This window comes from Cherax quadricarinatus, chromosome 66, assembly GCF_038502225.1.
Source record: "Cherax quadricarinatus isolate ZL_2023a chromosome 66, ASM3850222v1, whole genome shotgun sequence".
Lineage (NCBI taxonomy): Eukaryota > Metazoa > Arthropoda > Malacostraca > Decapoda > Parastacidae > Cherax > Cherax quadricarinatus.
Genome location: NC_091357.1, coordinates 10094447 through 10101638, shown reverse-complemented (window position 1 = coordinate 10101638; position 7192 = coordinate 10094447).

Here is a 7192-nt window from a genome sequence, read left to right as displayed (position 1 = left end):
TCAAGCGTTTGGGAACAATCTTCTTGACTAATGCACTGGAAGCCAAACACGACGACAGAAAAGCAGGTAAAGCAACATGCGTTGCTTTGCGCACCCCTATACCTCCCAGTTGTACTGGGAGGGTTGCCTGATCCCATTGCTGATCCTCTAGTGACAGGTTCAGTGCCTTCTTAAGGGTTGACCTCAGGTGTTTGTCATATTCGTCAAGTGTTGGGTTGTCAAAAGAGGGTGCACACCTGAGGAAGTAAGTGAGTCTTGGAATAGTAAGGCACCTTGTGAGGAGATACAGAGCATCATGGGCATCAAGATTGCTTATTCTCTCCTCCATTCTCATCAGGTCATTCAATTTGTCCTTGAGGACTGTGTCGATGGTCTGGTGACCCAGCGGTGCCCCCAAGAGGGTACTGTTGGATGGAGTGGTAGTAGAGACTTCTGGGAGGATTCTTCGCACAGCATTGATTATTTCCTGGTTTGCTGTGATGATTTCACACTTGGAGGGATTGAGGATGAGTCCCAAGTCTTCTCCCTGTGTTTTCACCAGTTGTAGGTCCCCTACCAGGGACTCTTCAGTACCTGCCAGAGTGCCATCGTCCAGGTACCAGATGTTGAGCTCGCTGCATAGGCTGGAAGTTAGTTCTCTTACTGCCAAGCAGAAGAGAAGTGGAGCGAGTGGGTCACCCTGCTGAACACCTTCTGATGAGAGAATTTCATGTTCTCCAAACAAAAGAATTGAGGGTTTGCTGTAGCCGGCTGAAATGAAGGGAAAGAGACTGGGGAAGCGATCCCGAACAGCTGGCAAGACAGCATCTCTCTTTACCATATTAAAGGCATTTCTAAAATCAAGTTTGACTATGGCCTTGTCTTCTGGTAGGTCCCTGATGTAGGCCCTTGCCGCATGAGCTGCAGCTTCACTGCCTTGAGGGACCCCAAAGCCCAGTTGGTGTGGCTGGAGTAAACTGGCAGCTTCTAGGCGAATGTTTCTTACTGCTGCTTTGGCAACGAGACGGCGAAGAGTGTTTCCAACCGCAATGGGTCTGATTCCCCCATCCTTCTTCTTCAAGGCACACAGTGAGGCTCCAAAAAAGAAAGGTTTAATTTCTTCTGGGATTCGCCCAGCCAGGCAGTTGTTGACGAAAGTTGTTAACTTGGTGAGAAGTGATGCGGATGCACCGAGTACTGGATTTACCATCTCCTTGAGGTGCTGAGGTCGAATTCCAGTGTAACCTCCTGCAGATCCTGCAGGAAATGACACAATAGCCTTATAGACTTCCGATTCAGGCAAAATTAATTGTTCAGTGATGGGGTCTTCCTCAGGGTTGTTGTTGATGGCTATGGTGTCCCTAGTTGGATGCTTGTCTCTTAGTGCTTGGGCTGTGGTCTCATCTTTGGGGGCTACAGTGTCGTCACTTGTAATTATTCGGATTGCTCCCACTGTGTTACCTTCTTGAATTTTTTTGCTAACCTGTGCGCAAATTTTCTCGTTTTCAGTGGGACTTTTCTTGGGTCTACCTTTGTGATTCCTGCGATGATGGGGCAGAGGGACACAATTATCCGTTCTTGGGTAGTTGCGCACTGCCTTGATAACTGACGTAGTTAGCAGTTTGCCTCGTCTCTCAGGAACTGCAAGACAGACATTGCCGAACAGGAGCAGGTTGCGCCATGCTTGGATGGTGCCTCGGGCTTCTAAGTTGGTGGAACCTCCATTCACCTGCTTGAGAAGGTCTGTGAATTTCCCTGCTGCATATGGGCGAGCAGCTTTAGGGATGTGGGATAGGGTACTGTTAGCAGTTGATTTGAATGCCAACAGAAGGTTATCACAAGTGAGGAGGTTGCCATTGGAATTGTCATCTGCCTGTGGAGGCTGTGGGCTGCTCTCTGCTGGGGGCATATGTGATCCTGCACACCCATTGTGTGCACGAATGCGACCATCCCTGTTGCGTGCTCGAAACTCTCCGCATACCTGACATGTGCCTCTTCTTTCATTGTTGGGTGCACTGTTTCCCTGGCTTTGTGGCTGGCTGGCTTCATCATCTGCCATACCTCAAACTGTGTGGTAAGCCCAGGCTGAAGGGAAAATGGCGCATGGCACATACCGCATGTGGTTCATGGTGGAGGTAGGGGGAGGAGAGGGGTCTCCCCCACTTGTGGTGGGCGGTGGAGGAAAGGGAGGGGTGGAAGATGTGTGATGAGGCGGAGTAGGGCACTCACTCCCTCCCAGGACAAGTCACTATACAACACAATGCTCTGTGCACCTGTTACTATACGCCACTATGTTCTGTGCACCTGTTACTATATATATATATATATATATATATATATATATATATATATATATATATATATATCTATATATATATATATATATATATATATATATATATATATATATATATATATATATATGTGTGTGTGTCTGTGTGTGTGTGTGTGTGTGTGTGTGTGTGTGTGTGTGTGTGTGTGTGTGTGTGTGTGTCAGTTCTTTGATATGTGTAAGTTGATGAAATATGCCTTCAGGTAGATTTTATATGCTGTTATTATCACTTTCCTCTCTAAATTTACAAAGTTAAACTCTGTCAGTAGAATAATGTTAGGTTCAGTATTTTGTAGAAATTCTAGTAAAGTTTTCAGTATTTCTCATTAACTCAGTGAGTTCGTAATCCAGAAGGTGTCAATTTTTCATCACCCGGGTGAAGACTTTCCCTTTCACTCGCAAAGAAGAAATATTGATTCAGTTCCAGAGTCTCTAGATTCAAACTTTCATAAACTTTTCATTATTTTTAAACTTAAATTGTCATATTTTCCAAAAACTTTGCATCCAAAACTGCAATATATTCCAAAAATCTCTGCAGCCAAACGGTCATATATGTTAGAAATTTGTGCCACCCCAAACTGTCATTTCCCACAAAATATTTCTACTCTCGGTATATTGGTGTTTTACACAGCTGTTATGACTGGTCGTTTCCCGCCAAAACGCGCTGTTATTGGGGGCGTTTTCCCGCCAAAACGTGTCGTGTTATTACTAGCTGCTTTCCGCCAAAACGCGCTGTTATTACTGACTGTTTCTGGCAAAAATCTTATGTGATGCACGTGAGGGGACTCAACCATCTTGGAAGTAGATGAACAATACAAACAATGTAGAAATATCTTACACATCAGTCTTAGCAACTGTTTTTTTTTTTTTTACACTTCATTGTACAAGCTAAGAACTTATCAAATCTCAGTCCAATGACAAGCTAAGAGTTGTGATCCTGTCTCAGACCACTGACACAGTAAGAACTATTATCCTACCACAGTTCACTGACAGGGCAAGAGCTGTTGTCCTAGCACAGCTCATTTCAACGCCTTTCTCGGGATTTAACCCACAACACCCAGGTATCTAACTGCTGCTAGGTGAACAAAGGCAGCAGGTGTATGCAGACTTGCCCAGAGCGTCTCATCTCACTAGGTAATGAACCAAGGTCCTGCAAATCAGGGGCCTGGGCTCAGTAATTAAGGAATTTTGTCTCCCTAAATTCTTTCTAGTTTAATACCCTTATTATGCATCCCATACCCATCCTGTGAGTGATAGTCAAAAGATTACAGAGGTACATAATGGGTCCAGCTACTGGGCTCCAAAGTTTTGATAACTGAATAAGTTACAAAGGTAATGAGCTCGAGGTAGGTCTGGTCACAATCATGACCAAGTTACAAAGGTAATGAGCTCTAGGTAGGTCTGGTCACAATCATGACCAAGTTACAAAGGTAATGAACTCCAGGTAGGTCTGGTCACAATCATGACCAAGTTACAAAGGTAATGAGCTCTAGGTAGGTCTGGTCACAATCATGACCAAGTTACAAAGGTAATGAATTCCAGGTAGGTCTGGTCACAATCATGACCAAGTTACAAAGGTAATGAGCTCTAGGTAGGTCTGGTCACAATCATGACCAAGTTACAAAGGTAATGAACTCCAGGTAGGTCTGGTCACAATCATGACCAAGTTACAAAAGTAATGAGCTCCAGGTAGGTCTGGTCACAATCATGACCAAGTTACAAAGGTAATGAGCTCCAGGTAGGTCTGGTCACAATCATGACCAAGTTACAAAAGTAACGAATCATCTACACGTCTACACATGGTTACAGAGTCTCCAACATCAATTTATAAAAAAACTCTCGAAACCTGTCACTGGTATATTCTCTGTAACTTGGTAGTGTTTATCATTATTTATTATTATTATTATTATTATTTTCACTGAAGGTGATAAACCCGTATGGGCCATATAGCTCCTGGATAATGGATAAAACAGAAGAAAACTCCAATTCCTTGGATCAAGAACCTTTTACCAACATCAAGGTATCCACCCCCTCATAAAGGGTAACCCTTAAAGGGAGGTAATAACCAAGGTTTTCCCTTTGAGTTTACTTTTTTTTAAGTGAAGCTTCTTCTTGAAGGGGTGAGGGGAGGTCCCTTGATGCTGGTGGAGGGTTCTTAATCCGGGGAATAAGAGTTGTTTTCCTCATTTTTCAAATCAGATTTGATTATTTTCCAGTGCACAGGTGTTTTAATACCCTTTCGGGTTTAACAATTCTCTAATAATAATAATAATAATACTAATAACAATATTAATAAACTCCACCCTTCTCACTCCCGTGGGGATTTTCACACAATTAAGGAAATAGGTTTAGTATTTAAGGTTTAACGTTAATTAACTATAGATTAGAAGTTCTAGTCGCCCTCCAGTCCTACCCAGTAGACACTAACCGCGGGTAAATCATACGAACTCTTATATATGACTCACGAAATCGTAATAACACGAATGGAAACAAATCACAGAACGGGTGAGATTCGAACCCATGGCAGGCCAGTCATAAAAATCGTAGGTGAGTGTGGTATCTAGTGTACGAGTCTCATTAGTTTTCACAACGTATATATTGTCTGTTACAGTACTCCTCAACCTTTTAGTAAGAAAGAGCCAACTTGAGAAGCCAAATTTAAAGGTGGGCCTCATTTTGTAATTTTTCTGAATAATAATAATAATAATAATAATAATAATTTGTAATTGTTGACACTGCAGTGTGGAACCTACATAAAGTGAATTTACAATTTCATGTGAGGGCCGCATCCATTTCTTAGAAGGGCCACATGCGGCCCTCGGGCCGCAGGTTGGGGACCCCTAGTCTATGGACAGTATATAGGAACATAGGAACATAAGAAAGAAGAAACACTGCTACTTTTCCTTGGATCAAATCTGAATAAATTCCATTCCATGGACTCTGAATGATCTCTATTATTTATTATTTATTATTAAAGATTCGCCGATATTCGGCCCGGGCCTTTTCCAGGTGGTGGCCCGGCCTTGGCTCCCTGTCTAGGGAGTGTCTGAGACCCAAGTCTCCCATGGGAGGAGGCACAAGTATCTCCTCATTTTTGGGACCAACTGTCCCCAGGCCTAGCCACAAGCTAGGCCTCTCTGGTCTGCCATCCCCGCCCCAAGGGAGTTATTGGGAATGACAGTCTTGTGAGCTGCAAGCTCTGGCTCAGGCACCTACCCTACCCTAGAAGGACTAGGTATGGTGTCGATGAATGATCCATAATGGTTTAGCGCTTCTCCATAGATATTTTAAAAATGTGTGTTTCTTGCTAGTTTATATTTTAATAATAAAAATGTGTTTCTTACTAGTTTATATTTATAAGCCTTCTAATTTTGGAGGCCTGGCCTGGGGCCAGGCCTCTTTTACCCTGGAGGTCTGGGATCCGGCCTCTACTACCCTGGAGGTCTGGGACCAGGCCTTTGTTACCCTGGAGGTCTGGGACCAGGCCTCTGTTACCCTGGAGGCCTGGGACCAGGCCTCTGTTACCCTAGAGGCCTGGGACCAGGCCTCTGTTACCCTGGAGGCCTGGGATCAGGCCTCTGTTACCCTGGAGACCTGGGACCAGGCATCTGTTACCCTGGAGACCTGGGACCAGGCCTCTGTTACCCTGGAGACCTGGGACCAGGCCTCTGTTACCCTGGAGACCTGGGACCAGGCCTCTGTTACCCTGGAGGCCTGGGACCAGACCTCTGTTACCCTGGAGACCTGGGACCAGGCCTCTGTTACCCTGGAGACCTGGGACCAGGCCTCTGTTACCCTGGAGACCTGGGACCAGGCCTCTGTTACCCTGGAGACCTGGGACCAGGCCTGTTACGCTGGAGGAATGGGACCAGGCCTCTGTTACCCTGGAGGCCTGGGACCAGGCCTCTGTTACCCTGGAGACCTGGGACCAGGCCTCTGTTACCCTGGAGACCTGGGACCACGCCTCTGTTACCCTGGAGACCTGGGACCACGCCTCTGTTACCCTGGAGACCTGGGACCAGGCCTCTGTTACCCTGGAGACCTGGGACCAGGCCTCCGTTACCCTGTAGGCCTGGGACCAGGTCTCTGTTACCCTGGAGGCCTGGGACCAGGCCTCTGTTACCCTGGAGACCTGGGACCAGGCCTCTGTTACCCTGGAGGCCTGGGACCAGGCCTCTGTTACCCTGGAGACCTGGGACCAGGTCTCTGTTACCCTGGAGGCCTGGGACCAGGCCTCTGTTATCCTGGAGACTTGGGACCAGGTCTCTGTTATCCTGGAGACTTGGGACCAGGCCTCCAGGGATTATCCCTGGAACCATGAACACATATGTATCACTGGCTACTGGGTGCACACTTTTAGAGTGTTAAGGTGAGGGGCTTTTGCTACGAGGAATTGGACCTCAATTCCCCTTCCTTGGACCGAACATGAGTGTCTCCCATTCCCCCAGGCTCTATATGACCCCTAACAGTTTAGCGCTCCCCATAAATGTAATATAATACTAATTCATAATAATGTTGATAATTTTAATAATAATAATAATAATAATAATAATAATAATAATAATAATAATAATAATAAAGGAGAGCATTAACTTTATTTCCATTGCGCATAACGATTTTATTTTTTAATTAATTTACATATTTTTCCATTACGTTATTTATCTCAAATACTGCTCATCTCCTGTTCTTTTTATGTATTATTTTCACTTAACTTCTAACTGGCTTTTTCCTCCCTATTTCTGACCTGTCGTCTGGTCTTCAAAAGTTCTCGCTCAGTTATCAGTCGATAATGTTCAGTAAGGACCGAAACATCGTCTGAAGTTTCATCTCCTAACTATGGGGTCAATTTTAATTATTCAACCTTCGGTACTATGACTTATT